This window comes from Trichosurus vulpecula, chromosome 2 (genome assembly GCF_011100635.1).
Source record: "Trichosurus vulpecula isolate mTriVul1 chromosome 2, mTriVul1.pri, whole genome shotgun sequence".
NCBI lineage: Eukaryota > Metazoa > Chordata > Mammalia > Diprotodontia > Phalangeridae > Trichosurus > Trichosurus vulpecula.
The window spans coordinates 261,510,994-261,529,556 of record NC_050574.1 but is presented as its reverse complement, the minus strand read 5'-3'; the positions used below and the strand labels follow the sequence as shown (position 1 = coordinate 261,529,556).

The following is an 18,563-nucleotide window of genomic DNA, read 5'->3' as shown; positions in this document are numbered from 1 at the left end:
GGATAGACCTCACCCAGAGGCCACCCAGGCTGTCCTGGGCTGGAGCCCTGCTTCCCTCTGCTCTTTTGTAGGTTCTGCATTTCTAGAATTGGTCCAGAGCCCCATTTTTTATAGGTTTTTGGAGGGACTTGGCTGGGAGCTCATGCTAGTCCCTGCTTTTCAGCTTCCATCTTGGCTCCGCTCCCGATAACTTAAAATATTAATAAAGATTATGCTACAAATATAGAGTAATATGTATTTAATGATAATAACTTTAAGTGATTTTACTTAACTGTTGTTTTTTTTTTTTTACAAGAAGGTACTATGTGGAAGTGAGTTGTTTATATATCGCAACTTAAAAAAAATAGTGTAAGGTAAATTTTTGAGCTAACCTGTGGTTTTCATCTTTTCCTGTACCTGCTTTTACACTGTAGTCATTAAGCAACATGTTGGAGGGAATGTGGAACAATTGGGACACTAATTCATTGTTGGTGGGATTGTGAACTGATCTAAACATTTTGGAGAGCCATCTGAAATTATACTGAAAGGATTATTAAAGTGCGTATTCAGGGGTGAGGAACCTGTGGCCTGGAGGTCACATTTAACCTTCTAGGTCCTTAGGGGTGGCTTTTTAACTGAGTCTAAATTTTATAGAACAAATCCTTTTATTAACATGATTTGTTCTGGGAAGTTTAGATTGAGTCAATGGGCTACACTTGCCCTTTGACCAAGCCATACCACTACTAGCCTATTTTCAAAAATGATTAGGGAGAAAAGAAAAAGACCTGTGTGTTCTAAAATATTTATAGCAGCTATTTCTGTGGTGGCAAAGAATGGGACAGTGCAGGGATGTCCATCAATTAGGGAATGAATGGCTGAACTAGTTGTGGTATATGATTGTGATGGAATACTACTGTGGTATAAGAAATGATAAGCTCAATGATCTTAGAAAAACATAGGGGTGGGCAGAGCCAAGATGGTGGCTGGAAAGCAGGGACTTGCCTAGGGCTCTCCCCCAAGACCCTCCAAACACCTGTAAAATGGCTCTGAAAAATTCTAGAATTGCAGAACCCACAAAATAGCAGAGAGAAGCAGGGCTCCAGCCCAGGACAGCCTGGACGGTCTCTGGGTAAGGTCTATCACACTGAGCTGGGAGCAGAGTGGAGCAGAGCCCAGCTTGAGCCATGTACGGATCAACCAGACTGAGAGCTGGGCAGAACAGGTCCTAGCACCCTGAATCAGTGAGCTGTGGCAGTTACCAGACATCTAAACCAAAAAACACCAAAGACAGCAGAGAAGCTTAGTGGGAAAAGCTGCTGGGACAGAGTGAAAGGAGTTCACAGTTTGGCCACCACCCTGGGGGCAGCACAGGTGGTGCAACTGCAGAACTACAGTGGCAGTTGCTTCTGGCCCCAGGCCCACTTGGTGGGAAGAATTAAGTGGCAGATCAGAGCGGGAATGCAGAGCCTGCTTAAGACCTGAGTTGCAGTCTAGGTTGGTGGTTCTTGGGGAAGGAGGAGTGCTGGTGTGGCAGAGCTGGCTGTATAGAAATAGCTCTAAAAATAACATTGCAGCCCCTAAAGCTTGGAACAATGTACTCTCTACTCTATAAGCAGTCATACACTGATGAAAAATGCAAGGGTCAAGTAGTTGGCTGGGAACATGGCCAGGCAGCAAAAATGGACTCAGATTCAGACTCAGACTTTGGAGTTGTTCTTTGGTGACAAAGAAGACCAAAACATATGGCCTGAAGAAGTCAACAAAGTGCAAGAGCCTACACCAAAAATCTCCAAGAAAAACATGAACTGGTCTCAGGCCATGGAAGAGCTCACAAAGGATTTGGAAAAGCAAGTTAGAGAAGTAGAGGAAAAATTGGGAAGAGAAATGAGAAGGATGCAAGAAAACCATGAAAAGCAAGTCAATGACTCGCTAAAGGAGATCTAACAAAATACTGAAGAAAATACCAACTTATAAAGTAGACTAACTCAAATGGCAAAAGAGCTCCAAAAAGCCAATGAGGAGAAGAATACCTTGAAAGGCAGAAATAGCCAAATGGAAAAGGAGGTCCAAAAGACCACTGAGGAAATTACTACCTTAAAAATTAGATTGGAGCAAGTGGAAGCTAGTGATTTCAGGAGAAATCAAGATATTATAAAACAGACCCAAAGGAATGAAAAAGTGGAAGACAATGTGAAACATCTCATTGGAAAAACCACTGACCTGGAAAATAGATCCAGGAGAGATAGTTTAAAAAGTATTGGACTACCTGAAAGCCATGATCAAAAACAGAGCCTAGATATTATCTTTCAAGAAATTATCAAGGAGAATTCCCCTGATATTCTAGAGCCAGAGGGTGAAATAGAAATTGAAAGAATCCACAGATCACCTCCTCAAATAGATCCCAAAAAGAAAACTCCTAGGAATATTGTTGCCAAATTCCAGAGCTCCCAGATCAAGGAGAAAATACTGCAAGCAGCCAGAAAGAAACAATTTGAGTATTGTGGAAACACAATCAGGATAATACAACATCTAGCAGCTTCTACATTAAGGGATTGAAGAGCTTGGAATATGATATTCCGGAGGTCAATGGAGCTAGGATTAAAACCAAGAATCACCTACTCAGCAAAACTGAGTATCATGCTCCAAGGCAAAATATGGATTTTCAATAAAATAGAGGACTTTCAAGCTTTCTCAGTGAAAAGACCAGAGCTGAATAGAAAATTTTAACTGTTAAACACAAGAATCAAGAGAAGCATGAAAAGATAAACAAGAAAGAGAAATCTCAAGGGACTTACTAAAGTTGAACTGTTTTGTTTACATTCCCACATGGAAAGATGATGTGTATAATTCATGAGGCCTCACTATTAGGAGAGCTGAAGGGAATATACATATATAGAGAGACAGAGGGCACAGGGTGAGTTGAATATGAAGGGATGATATCTATAAAAATAAAATCAAATAAGGGATGAAAGAGAAATATATTGAGAGAGGGAGAAAGTGAGAGATAGCATGTGGTAAATTATCTCACATAAAATTGGCAAGAAAAAAGCAGTTCTGTTGGGAGGGAAGAGGAGGCAGGTGAGGGGGAATGAATGAATATTGCTTTCATTGGATTTGAACTGAGGAAGGAATAACATACACACTCAATTGGGTATCTTACCCCACAGTAAAGAAGGAGTAAGGAGATAAAAAAGGGGGGATGATAGAAGGGAGGGCAGATAGAGGAGGAAGTAATCAAAAGCAAGCACTTTCAAAAAGGGACAGGGTCAAGGGAGAAAATTGGATAAAGGGGTATAGGATAGGAAGGAGCAAAATATAGTTAGTATTTCACAACATGAGTATTGTGGAAGGGTTTTGCATAATAATACATATGTGACCTGTGTTGAATTGCTTACTTTCTTAATGAGGTTGGGTTTGGAGGGAAGAGGGGAGAGAATTTGGAACTCAAAGTTTTAAATGCAGATGTTCAAAAAAAAAGTTTTTGTATGCAACTAGGAAATAAGATATACAGGCAATGGGGCATAAAAATCTATCTTGCCCTACAAAAATTAAGGGAAAAGGGGATGGGATGGTGAAAGGGGTGACAGAAGGGAGTTCTTACTGGAGAATGAGGCAATCAGAATATATGCCATCTTGGAGTGGGGGGGAGGGTAGAAGTGGGGAGAAAATTTGTAATTCAAACTCCTGAGAAAATTAATGCTGAAAAGTAAAAATATTAATTAAATAAAAAATGATTTAAAAAAGAAAAACATGGAGAGATTTGAACAAAATAATGAAGAACAAAATGAGTAGAACTAAGAGAACATTGCATATAGTGATAGCAATATTGATTTAAGAGTGCCTTTGAGCAAATAAGGCCTTTTTGCTATTATAAATACCCACATTAACTATGATGGACATATGAAGACACTGTCTGCATCCACAGAAACCTAGAAGTACCTATAGAATGATTATACACACACAAAAACACACACTCACAATATCTATATATAAGCACACATACACGCATATGTATATTTGTGTATATATACATATATATGTATATATTCATGTCTAACAGTAGCCATCTCTAGGGCAGGGGAGGGGAAAATTTATATGATAATTTTATTATATATTTTAAAAGAATAGCTAGTTGTACATAATAGATTTGCAGTTTCATGTGCAATCATCTTTTGTCATTATACTATTATGAAAATACTTGTTTTATCCCATAAATTAAAAAAAAATAAAAGGAATAGTAGTAATCAGCATCAATGTTTTTATTTCCCATTTTCTATTTAAAAATTACTAGTTTCTGCAAAATGTTTGATTTGGAATTAACTTTATCATCTGCTAAAGTTTCTCATCTTTATCCTTTCTTTTAATTTTTTCTTTGACTTTTGCTCCAAACAGTTGATCTGACAAAAAAATAAATATGGCTCATTCTAAAATCACCGCTAAATCTATAACTAGCTATTAGTAATTAGTCTGAATATCAATATGGTTATTTACATGTTATTTAGTGATCCCCACAATTACCATTTTGTGATCTTAATGAAAGTATTTAAGATGCATAGGTTGGCAAGTTTCTTACTAATTTATAGATCTTTAGTTGCCTTCATTTTTGATGCTAACCTTGGGTTTTCATAATCTTTCCTTGTACCCACTTTTACATTGTAGTCATTCAGCAACAATGTGTGTGTTGACTTGATTTTCAGGATCTCGTCAAGTTCATAGAATTCCATTAATTCATAACACTTTGAAAAGAACATTACCTCATATATTTCAATTATCTTCATGGTGGTAACATAAATAGTGTCCCATGAGGTGCAATGAGACGATACCATGTTACTTTGATTCACATGATGTAGCCAAATCTGTCAATCCCCATTCCCCATTTTTTTTCTTTCTCAAGAGGATAATGTTCAAGTGTCCCTTCATTTTAGTTATTATAGCTTTGTTTACTAATTTCATATGTCCTAAAATGTCTATATGGATTCAATTACTTTCCTCCTAGTGTCTACTCATTGGATATGGAATAATGATTACACATAAAAGTTAATAATTAATGTTTGTAGGTTGTCCCTAACTTCTACCTCTCTCTCGTACTAAACACTTATCAACCTCATTCTTCTTCTTCATTTTTGGCTCATTGGCTCAGGTCATTAGACCTCTTTTGGTTTTACTTGACTGTATGACCAGGATGAACTAACTAAGATGCCCTTACTGTATGATAGACTTAGCTCTTCTCAGAAATACAATGATGCAAGACAATTTCAAAAGAGTCCCATTGGAAAATGCTATCCACACCCGGAGAAAGAACTATGGGGTCCGAATGCAGATTGAAGAATACTATCTTCATTTTTTTTTCTTTCTCGTGGTTTTTTCCCTTTTGCTCTCATTCTCCTTTCATGACTAATGTGGAAATTTGTTTAACATGGCTGCACATGTACAACCTATATCAGATTGCTTGCTGTCTTGGGGAAGTGGGGGGGAAGAAGAGGAAAGGAGAAAAATTTAGAATTCAAAATCTTATAAAAATGAATGCCAAAATCTATCTTTATACATTATAGGAGAAAAATAAAATACAGTTAAGTGGGGGAAGATAGGGAAAAAAGATGACCTTACTAATGTTCTAGAACTGTTTCTACCCTTATACTTTTATCATTCTCAATGTACCTGCTTCCTATTTTGGATAAATTCTGTGATGTACACTTCATGGATCTGCTTCTTGGCTCCTGACTGATGCTGGAAAATGTCACAAAACTTTCGTTATTGGGTACATTTCTATATAAAGGTTACATGACTTCAACAGAGTCGTTACTACTGATAAAATATCCTTTTATTCATCATTTTGGCTTGTTAATACATTACCTACAATGGATGTTTTCAATTTTTGGTTATGTTTTGTTTTCCTTAGGCCTTTAACCCTATTCTACTCCACTCACTTTCAACCTCTAACGTTACCTACCGTACTGGAACAGATTAAATATATTGTTGTTGTTCAGTCATTTCAGTTGTGTCTGACATTTCGTGACCCTATTGGGGATTTTCTTGATAAAGATATTTCTGAGTCATCTTTCACTCTCATTCCCAATACCCATTTAGTTTTCATCTTGTTAATTCTTTCCACTCACACAGTTACCATAACTCACTAGAACTACTTAGTTAGCCTTCTAATTGCACTCCCTGTTTCTAGTCTCTCCCTTTTCTAATCTGTTCACCACACACAGGCAAATTTGGCACACAACTGCCAAATTACTAAGACCCCTCATCATTTTAGCCCCACTTTTGAAAACCTTCAGAAATCAATACGATGAAATACGGACTCTATAGGATGACAGTAAATATCTTCTACAATCTGACTCTTATCTATATTTCCAGGGATTTTTGATTCATATTACCACCATTCATAATCTCAAGATTTTACTCAGACTATATATTTCTTGTCCCCATTCATTCCCTATGTCTGCAGTGTATTCCTCATCCTCTCTGTCTCTCAGAATCTTCTTCATCCTTTATGATTGAGCTCAGGTAGCACATTTTCCTTGAAGTCTTCATTGATCTTTCTACCTTATTAGAAGTTTCATTAGAATTTCATCTTTGAGAGCTTCCTATCTTTATTTAACTGATGTGTCCTAAAATTTTAGCCCATAAGTTCCTATCTATTCATTCCATGAACTTTGAGGGGTGTGTCATATTATACCTGATTCTTCTCCATTAGTAATTCAAATATGGAGTGATCACTTCCCCCCAGAGCTCACATAATTTCTATTTCATCATAATTATCTTCCTCCTTGATCAATATCAGGTCTGAAATATCAGTTCCCCTTGCTTCTAATTCCACCTTTTGGAAAAAAAAATAAAACTTCTTGCATGTATTAAAAAAATAAGTTACTATGCTCTTGGAAGAAAGAGGGAGGGAGAAGGGGTGAAAGAAATAGAGACGGAGACCAAGAAACACAGAGAAATAGATGTAGCTCCAGCTGAATATTATCTATTACCAAATGACTTAACATATGTAAAACACCTTACAAATCTTAAAGCGTTACATAAAAGTTAGTATTAAACTAGTAGATGATCATGGGAATGCTTTAGATATAGTTTATCTAGATTTTATCATGGCTTTTGATAAAATATCTCATCCTATTCTTGTGGAAAAGATATATAATCAAAATATATTGATTAGATGATTACATCAATTGATTAAACTGTCAATGTGACTAGACACAAAGTCTAATAAATGTTAAGGTTCAATGTCAATGTAGCTGGTCCCTAGTAGTGTATTATAGGTATCTCTGTTTCGTACTGTGTCTTTTAACATTTTTATTCAATAACTTTTATAAAGATATAGATGGTATGCCCCTAAATTTGCATATGACATGAAGGTAGGAAGTCTAGCTAAGAGAAAAGATTTGAATTTTAAGATCAGAAAGGATCTCAATAGTCTAGAGAATTAGGCTGGATCTAATAAGTTGAAATTCAGTGGAGGAAAATGTGAAATTTTACACTTGAATACAAAATTTATACTTGACAAGTATAAGATGGGGGCAGAGCCAAGATGGCACAGTGAAAACAGGGACATATCTGAACTCTCTCAAACTATTTCAGTTACCTCTTGAGAAGTGAATGCGATCAATTTTGAGAGAGGCAAAACTGCTAGGAGACAGAGTCTGGCAGGTTTCCAAGCCAGGAGAGTCCAGAGGGAGAGGGATCTGTTGTACTGGACCAGTAGAGTACTGGGCATGTGGAACCACCCCGGAGCACCATACCTGAATGGGAGCAGGCCCAGTCTACCCTGGCTGTGGTGGCAATCCCCAGGCCTCTTGGCACAGGATGGGAGTCTGTTGGAGCTAGCTGAGACAGAAGTATAGAGCCTGCAGTGACAGCGGAAGCTACCCTTGGAGCTATCAGCACACATTCTAAAGGTTTGAAACTTACATTCTTGAACTTCCAGGAGCCATGATGACTCAGTAAACTCTTAAGAGCTCTCATCCCTCCCTTGAATAAACCCAGAGAATACTGCCCTAGAAGAAACCTTGGAATAGAGGAGCCAGAAGTGGGGGTTCAAAAGTCTTTTAACTCAGGAGGCTGTGGGCCCCTCTTGCAGTGATGAAGGAGACCAGTGTAGGAAGGGAGGCATCCCAGCAAGCCCCACCTTAGCAGACCAGTTTGTGACATCACCAGGACCCCAGGTGCCTTTGCACAGCCATGGGAATTGGCAGACACCAGCACAGACCTACAGCTGAGACCACCTGTGCTATATAGTGCCACCCTAGGGGAAGAAGAGACTTCCAGCAGCTAGAACACCCCTCCCCCATACCCCACGCAGTGGTCCCCTCCCAGGAAACTCAGAAAGACTTCACTTTGATCCTTGGCACATATAAGCCACCTTCAGGGGAACTACAGCAGTATATAGCTTCTAGCTGACAAAACCAGAGGCCACAGTACACAAAGGCAGTAACCAGGCCCCGAGCTCCCAACACAAGAAGTTTGGGACTGAGCTCCCTTGGACCCAAAAGCAGAGATCCACTTAAAAAGCCAGGAAAAAGGCAACTACCATGAAGAAACAAGTATAAGATGAAAGATTCGTGGTTAGAATATGATTGTTCTGATGAAAAGACTGGAAAGTTTTACTGATTTGTAAACTCAATATGAATGAGTTAGCAATATGGTAGCCAAATAAGCTAATATACTCCTGGGCTCCTTTATGAGAGTACTAACTTCCAGGAATAGGAAGGTGATAGTCCCACTGTACTCAGCTGTCCTTAGACTTCATCTAGAGTATTGTGCTCTATTCTGGACATGGCAGTTTAAGAAGGACACTGACAAACTAAAAAGTTTCCAAAGGAAAGAAACCAGGATGACAAAGATACTTGAGTCCATGACATGATGACTGATAAAAGAAACATATTTATACTGGAGCAGAAAAAATTCAAGAGATATATTTCAGCTGTCTTCAAGTGATTTAAAAGCCGTCATGGGGGAGAGGGATCAGACATTTTGTTTGTACCAAAGGGTTGTGCCAGCAGAAATGGGTAGAAATCTCAAAAGACAAATTTAAGGTTAATGTCAGACAAAAACAAAACAACCTTCCTAATAATTAGAGCTGTCCAAAAGTGGGATGAAAAGGAGTGGGCTGGGAACCCTCTCAGAGGTCTTTAAGTAGAGGTGTTAAAAACCTTGCTTTGGGGGTATGTTATAGTAGGCATTCCTTTTGTGCATGAGTTGCTGTCAATTTAGTTGCTTTCTATCTCTCATATTGTATAATGGTGATCATGAAGGTGATGATGATGGTGGTGGTGGTGATGATGATGATTATGATGATGATGATGACGTCCAGGTAGTTGAAATTCTTGTCACAACTATGCCATGTTTCCCTATCAGGTTTGTGATCTTTCTTGAGCTTTTCATCTATTCCACACTTCTTTCTAGGTGGTCATATGATAATATATCTTTTGCCTTTTCCTTTTTGATATCCCCCCACAAATTCTACCATGCTCCTGCTTTATGGTATGTGTGTATTAATAGTCAAAACAATGCAATTTCTTACATGCATACACAAGAACAACTTCTCTAAGGGACGTGCAAGGAGAAAGAAAGGAAGTTGAGAAGTATCCAAATCTTCCAGGAATCAGAGTGCTGCACTAATATTTTGGTCTTTTGACCTCAACCCAATCAGCCTCCATTTTCTTTCTTTTCTCAATATTTTTTCCCACTGTCAATCAAGATCTGTCTTGTCATTTGTTTCTTTGAAGTGCCTGGTTTTCTGACTTTCTGATATCTTGATGTCACACTGGAATCCAGCTTTAGGCAAAGCCTCTTTGTTGTTCATATACTTGCTATACTCTTCCTGGGTATCAAAGTCCCATGGACCCAATGGTCCCCGCTTGTTACCCTGGTTCATTTTGCTATAATCCACCTCCTTATCACTGTTCACAGCCATGTCATCCATCACTGGTGGATAATAATGTATATAACTGTTGGACATTCCAAAGAAATCTCATAGCTGCCACTTCTGGTTTCTTCAGTGATTCACCACCCTCTCAACCAGCAGAACCAGAAAACTTTTCATTGATGGATTTTATCAACTCCTTAGCAGATCTGGCACTTTGTCAATGTTGATGGGCTAGTCATCCATTTTAGGCTGCTCAAAATAGCTATGTTACTTCTTCTTTCCTTCTCTTTCTCAATCCTACTCTTTTTCTTGATCCCACTCCTTTTCCAGTTCTCTTTCTTGCTACCAGTCTCAGTCCTGGTCCCAATCTTGCTTCCATTCACGATATCACTCTCTGTATTTTTCCATTGGAACCTTAGTTGTTGATGGTACATAACCAACAATGTCTTCAAAAATATAATGTCTTCAAAAATGTTCATGATTTATTCTCATCCAGTTTTCCTTTGAATTTTTTTCTTCAGCTTCTTGTTCTGAGCACAAGTAGGAAAGGATCTGTGTTAGCTTGCTGATGCTGGTAACATTCATGGTCAATGTAGTCTGGGCCACCATGGTAGGGCAATCAATTTTGCTCCAGGCAAGTGTAGTGGGGAAATCTGTGTCTGCATACTCATCATCCAGATCTACCACAATATTTTCTTACCATGTTAGAGCACACAAATTCTCTCAAACACAGCACACATGGTCGTTTTGCTGTTACTAGGATATACATACATACATGCATACATATATATGTGTGTATATGTACATAGTATGTTTGTAGTATATATGTGTGTATATATATGTTTATACACATATATCTATCTCTGTCTTTCTTTCTATCTGATACACACACACATATCTCAAGAAATGGGGATTATAGAGAGAAGAAAGCAATAGAAATTTAATTCAATGATGACTACCAATGTAGTAAGATGAATGCTTCCATTTCAGTTTTACCAGGTGAGCTCCTAAATCTATATCTCATTGACATGCTGTTATAGCACAAGATACAAGGTTTAAAAGAGTCATTTTATCAAAGATCAACTTTTGATAATATATTTAAATTACTTTGCACTTCACATGTTTTCATTTTCCCCTATCCATTTACAATTGTCATATTTTAAGTAGCCTTCAACTCTTCACATTTGTATACCACATCATCTCTAAGAATGACATCTTAATATGTTGCTATGGAAACCAATTTGACATCAAAATATATTTATTACTAGGTCACTCATTGTGCATCTGGGAGAGAGTTTGAAAGAAAAAAGATCAATATATTAAACTATCCTTGAGATACTGAATGGTGAATCACATTTCTTTAGAAGCATAGAAATAAAAGATATCATTGTGAACAAGCACACTCAGGCTAGGTACAAGCTTTTGAAATATACATTCACAAACACAAACACAACATTCTCGAATACTCATATAAATATATGCATGATAGGCATTAAATAAGCATGGAAGTTATTTTCTATCTTTAATGCCTTTATCTTACATAGAAACATCAACACAATACATTTTAATAATAAATGTTTTTGGTTTTTTTTTGCAATTATATCCCATGAGATTCCACCTTCATTTTAGCACACACACTATCTCTGATCTGTGGCCTGAAAGTCTTCACAGAAGGGCCAAGAGGAAAAGAAGACAATAGCTATAGCCTTACACAAATTCCTACACTTTGGGGGGAAGATGCTTCATTACAGATCTGGTTACATCACAAATTTGGTTGGGTTGAGTATTTATACTACAGTTTTGGTTTGGATAAAGGGAAGTCTGAACAAATGATAATTTTTAAAAAAAATATTTAAATTGTAATTCAAAAACAGGTAGCTTTTCAATTTCTGAAAATGAAAATGGTAATTTTTTTGCAAACATACCACGCCTGGGATCTGCTTAAAATTAAACACAGGCTAGGTACTAATAATATAGGGAGCAAATAGGAGAAAGAAGAAAACAAGCTAAAAAACTTTCCTTTACAAATACAGCACAGAGACTGAGTTTCAGGGGTAAGATTTGAATGCAGAAGTTTTGGCTTTGAGATCAACTATTAACTATTGCCCACTCCCTCCCTCAAAAGAGCACCTACATACCTCCATGTCTTCTAACCCCTCTAATTTATTTTTGCTCTGGGTTTCTCTAGGTATTTCTCTCACTCTTCAGGTGAAAACAAATAAGATCCTAACAGATTTCTTTCTCTAAGAAGGGCAAATACGGGAGAAGGAATGCAAGAAGTGATGATTGGGTACTAAGCCTGGGTTTCAATTGTTCATCTGTGTAGTAAGCTGCCACTTGAACATTCAGAACCTTCTCCCTTCAATGTAGGGCAGCTTTTGAGATACTATACAGATGAAGGATAGTGAAATGATGGAAATATTATCAAGAATTAGAGCTACAATTATATTTTCTATGGTTCATAGAAATAATTTAATTCATGCTTTGCAACCTACTTCCTAGTTATTCTAAAGTTAAGAATCTGGGGAACAGTACTGTATAAGTGAATTGCCCCAAATTCATACAAGTTACTGAAATAGTTGGGATTGCTATGTGCTACATTGCTTTGGACTTACAATGTAAATACTATGTACTATACTTACTATGTAACTACTATGTACTTACAAATCTGTCTTTGTCATAGGATATAGCTTATAAATGTTTGCAACATATATTTCTGAACTATATAAAATATATTATTGGTAAAAAGTATTTATGTACCTATAATTAAGTTATTAATATGTTATGTAAGTAATTTGGATTAGAGGTTTGTTGATAAGGAAGGACAGTGGATTAGGAAAGTAATTTTGATGCAGAGGGAGTTCAAATAAAAGTCTTTTAACATTTTCTTTTTTTATTCCAATTTTTAATAAATGTTTTCTTTGCTTAATTTTTGTGTAAACATCATCACTTACAGAGAGAATTGGGACAGTATCAAGAGCATGGATATAAGATACAAATTTAAAGATTCCATGGGACAAAAACCTGGATGGGGGTTGAGCCATTATTGGATAAATACTAGAGGCCACAAAGAATAAACCCAGATTACTATGAGCTCAGAGATGAGATCATGAATCGTGATTTATAACTGTAATTATAGTCTTTATTTATCTTTGATCCTGGGCCAGAAATGGAGGTGAAAAGAAAATATCTTTATCCACAAGGCAGAATACTGTTGTGGTAGGTAAACACAGAGTCAGAAAGATCTGGGTACAAATGACCTAGCATCTGGTACTAGCTGAGTGACAATGGACAAGGCACAGTTCTCTGAACCTCAATTTTCTTATCTGTAAAATGAGGATGATAATGTGTATAGTAGTTACCTCATAGGAATGTGTTAAGGAACAAATGAGAGAATATATGTGAACATGCAGGTGGTTCATAAACATATCAGTTATTAGTATTACCTCCTCTCTCTCTCCCATTCATTTTTATGCTATTTCCTACTGAAGATGAAAAGTGAATAGTTGGAAAAATGTGAAGAATGAGAAAGGAGGGTGGGAAAAGCAATAGTCACCTAATAGTGAAAGAGAAAGAGGGGAAAAAGTATATCAAAACAGAACTGAAGCTATTGTCTAGCATCTGTCTCCTATTTTGTTCCCAAATTTTATATGATCTGAAACTTATAGATGTTATTGAAGAAAAATGCTCCATCAATATTACATTTGCTGCCAAGTCACTATTGCTTTTACTCTGCCTGTGTACCTCGGTAGCTTACTAAATCTGTACCATTTGCAAAGGTCAATTGCAAACGGTAGTCTAAAATTATTGTATTAGCAAAGAGGATTTATTTTAGGATATTTACAAAAATACACATAGTAATGCTGTTTATAATTTTGTAGTATTAACAATAATATTTAAAATATATTATATTATGTGGAGATTGTATATTGTGGCAGTTGTACACAATTCTTTTAATATCATTAGGTTTTTTTTCTTTTAATGGTTGTTTATATCCTTAATTTTCCACATACTGTACAAATCTCATTTTTATAAGGTTAATTACAATTAGTCAGACTAGGAGACCAGCATAGTTACTGTTGCAGAATTTTAACTGAATTATGATGAGCACTTCACATTATGTCTTTGAAATAACAGACAATTGAGTCTATCTCCCATTGTCAGATTTGAAGCCTCAAGCTTGCAAGTAATAAATTAAGAAATAATTAGATTATAAGGTACCACACTCCAATTTTATCCAGCAGCTACAGCATGACTCAATTGTTTTGGTCAATTATTTACTATGTTGTACCAAAAAAACTCAAACCAAGCCCAACCAATACAAAAACAGATTGGTATTTTTTATTCATTTGTTTTTGTTATTGTTTTACAAATTCATTAAATCTAAGAAAAGGTTGTGAACTCTATTTGATAGCTATGTTTTGATGCTTAATTTTTAACAAATTTAAAGCTGTATACATATATATGTGCATATGTGTGTATAATGTATACTTATGTTATATATGTGCACATATGAAAAATTTGCGTCCCAGAAGCAATATGAATTTTCAGTGACTCATACTCACATTGCATAATTTTTGTACACGTTGCCTTTTCCACTGATGGTGATAGTGTTGTTGATGCACAGTCTTGGATAATGGATTTTTCTCTGCAACACAGTTGAATATTTTTTAGTCATCCATTCAAGAACAATTTATTGAATTCTTTCTATGTTAATCAGCCCAAATCTCCCTTTGGGGGAGAACTTTTCTTTTTGCAAAATTGATACAAAGCATGAGTATAGAGAATGAAAAATGCAAAGTAACATTGTTAAAATATTAAGGTGGTAATTGTGTTTGCCCCCTCTGTATAATTTTATATTAAAATGTGATTCCAGGGATACCAGATTTTGCTTTAACAATCAATCTACAATCCACAATGAAAAACCTCACAGCTTCCAGTTCAGCTCCTTTTTCATGACCTGGTATGAAGACATTCATTGGGAACTCCAATCACAATGTTGCTGTTGTTGTTTTTGCTGGCATCTACAGCCAACTCACAAAACACAAGCTTTACTTATACTCGGGATTCCTTTGCTCTTAGATGGCACTCATTCTCAACCCTCAGTTAGCCTTTCCTTCCCACTCCCTCAATAGTACCTATTTCCATTCATCTATATCCCATGAAGCCAAATTACACTGGATGAAATCTGGTTTCCACAAGATCTGACATTACATCAGCATTCCCATCCTCATCTTAACATTCAAAGTCTTTCAAAGTATGTATCCAACCTACCTTTCCATACTTTTCTCATGTTCTTTCCTTCTCAAAATACTAGTTAATTTAGAATAGTTGTTCTTTCACAAACACATCCCAGATTTTCTTTATTTCCATGCTATTGTTCTTCCTGTCCCCTAACTTGTGTGAGGATGGCATAACGCATAGGGAACTGAACTTGTAATCAGGAAAATCTGAACTCAAATCATGCCTAACTTTCTAATACTTATTAGCAGTGTGACCCTGGTGTAGTCATTGAATCTCTCTTGGCCTCTGTTTCCTCGTATATAAAATAAGGGGGCTGGACCCAAGGGTTTCTAAGGTTTCCTCCAGAGCTAAATATCTATGATCTTATAGAATGTCCTCTCCGTGACCTCTGGCTATTTTAAATCTGGCCATCTCCATTATGCCATCTGGGATCCTGATAATAAATAGCACCATATCTTATGGAGCTAGAAGGAACCTTAAAGATTATTGAGTTTGTGCTCTTTCTCCCCCCAATTCCATTTTATAGATGAGGAAACAGATGCCAAGAGAGGTCAAGTGACTTACCCAGGGTCACACAATTATTATTAAGGGAAGTATTGGCATATAGAACTAGGTTCTATGTTTACAAATTCAGTGCCTTTGTTACTATATCACAGATGCTTCCCCTTTCTTGAAGAGACAAGCATTCATAAAATGAAATGGACATAGTGAGAGGGTTTTCCCCTGTTGTTTTGATAAATGTATTTCAGCATCACTGGTTTCCTTGGTCATCTTGAATAGCCTACTTTCCTTTACCCATTAAACATAATAAATTAAAAAGGCATGACAGGAGAAAAAAACAAACACTTATGATAAAAATCTAAAAATGTATCGTTAGGTTTAGATAGTCGATATGGTAATTAAGAAAAATCATGATGGGGGCAGCTAGGTGGCGCAGTGAGTAGAGCACCAACCCTGGAATCAGGAGGACCTGAGTTCAAATCCAGCCACAGACACTTGACACACTTGCTAGCTGTGTGACCTTGGGCAAGTTACTTACCCCCAAGTGACCTGTCTTCCCCTTCAAAAAAAAGAAAGAAAAATCTAATGAAATTTTCTTATCTTTATATTAATCACCTTTCATGTTAAAGACAGTATGTTTCTTAGCAATTGAGACTAGTTCCCAAATCTCTGTTAAAATTCATCTTTCCTGAATTTTTGTTGCTTCTTTAATTATACTGAATTATTAGATATTCATCTAAAGTTGTTGCAATATAAATAGATCTTTGGTATTATTATTGTAGTAGGCATATACAAGAGTTTCATGGTGAAATGAGCTGATAGGAGTCACCCCAGTCCTTCCTTTTGCTTTTATTGATAAATAAAAGAATTATAAGTAGGAAGCCAATAGTGAAGGTGCTAGTGGTTGCTAGACAAGCCCCCATAAGTTTCTGGGCTATCAGAAATTGTGAATCCTTGGATTATTGTACTGATGGTGGGGGTGGCCATGATCTACAACACAGGGGGTGAGCTTTGCATCAGGACTGAGCTTATTCTTAGAGGGATACAGATAAGCAGTGACAGTTACATACCCAATAGTAGAGTTCTTAATCTTCCCTGTGTCATGAACTCCTTTGTTAATCTGATAAAAGGTATGGACCCCTCCTCAGAATAACATTTTAAAGGAATAAAATAAAATACTCAGGATGACAATCATGTGACTCAAAACCATGTGACACTTCTTCCGGCATCACAACCATGAGACTCAAACCTATGTGAACTAGGCTTTCTTGTTTCTTAAGCAGGTCATCAAAGATTTCTGGACTTAATCAAAGAAATAAAGGCACTTGATTACTTCACTGCTCCAAAAGGGAAAACAGTTAAAAAGTCCCACCTTAACTACCAATACAAGTAGCCACTTTAAAAGTAGTTAGACTAGCTGCCAGGCTGGGGTAAAGCAGTTCAAGGCAACTGAGATAGGGACACAGTGATGCTGCAATACATTTATCAAAACAACAGGGGAAACCCTCTCACTATGTCCATTTCATTTTATGAATGCTTTTCTCATCAAGAAAGAGGAAGGAAACTGAAAAGGGTCTAGCTTCGGCATTTCTGAATAGAATTGCATAAGGCAGGGATGTCACTAGTTGGCATCATGAGTGTGGAGACTTATTGGTCCTGGAGATGAGTTCTTTTTATGTTCTTTAGTTTTTTAGGCAGCTAGATGATACAGTAGATAGGGCACACATCCAGGAGTCAGAAAAACCTGAGTTCAAATCTGACCTCAGGACTTTTTAGCTATATGACCTTGGGCAAGTCATTTGACCTCTGTTTGCCTCTATTTCTTCACCTGTAAAAATGTGGGTGTCAATAGCACCTACTTCTCAGGTGTTGTTGTGAGTATCAAATGAGATAATATTTACAAAGTACTCAGGAATATGTTTGACACAATGTAGGTGATTAATAAATGTTTATTCCTTCACCACCACCACTTTCACCTGGAGATCATTAGAATCATGCCTTGCCTTAATTCAGCAGGAGTGGAGGAAGAAGGTGATGGGGACTATCTAGTGGTCAGTTTCAGGATATCCTTACCTCCATATATAATATTTGTCAATTAACCTCTTAATACCCAGAGATAGCTCTCTGAGACTCTAAGTTGCCCAGAAGGCGATGATCTGCTTTGGTAAAGGAACTTGCCTCATCTGAGAATTCCTCATATCACAAGTCTAGTATCTATGCATTATAGTTATAATTATGATTATTCAAATAACTATAATTATATGACTCACTCTACCCCAACCAAGGGAAACCTTGGAAACATCTGAATTTGCTTTATATCTTTCTCCTCAATATTGAACCCAACCCACAAGAGCTCAGAACTCTGACTCTGGGCTACAAGTTACAATGTTAACCCAATGGCTAAGTATACTTTATTTTAAGAGAGTTTATTAACCACTTACATCTATAAAACAAGGATAATAATATTCACACTACTCACATCACAGGGCTGGTATGAGGAGGACATTAGAAATCTTAAAAATATTCTATACTTGTAAGTAGCTATTACTACTACAGCTGATTCTTTTAAGATCTGCCTAAGTCTCCATTGTCCATTTTGTGAAAGGGCTTTATATTTTACCTGTAGTAGATAAGATATAAGAAATATATGTTTTCCCAAACAGATACTGGCATTTACTTGTATTTTTTTCTTCTCTTGTAAAATGTGGAACTGTTCAAAGTATTAGATGAAAGGACATGTGCACACTTAAACAGCCTAAGAGAATGAGATTATATTTTTTGCTATTGTACGTAGTATAATGGCTCTCCACCAGCAACACAAGAGTATTTTAAAAACATTAAATTATTAACAAGGATAAAGAATTAAGTCCCCCATGAGGCAGGAATGAAGCTTGAAAACTATGGTTACGAAAATAAATGCCATATTTCTTTTTGTTGGATTGGTGAATTAATTCAATATTCT

At 36.6% G+C, this 18,563-nt stretch overlaps 1 pseudogene; it reads right to left on the bottom strand.

Annotated features, from left to right (window-relative positions):
* Positions 1-9,605: 9,605 nt before the first annotated feature.
* Positions 9,606-14,835, bottom strand: LOC118836960 (annotated as a pseudogene).
* Positions 14,836-18,563: the final 3,728 nt, after the last annotated feature.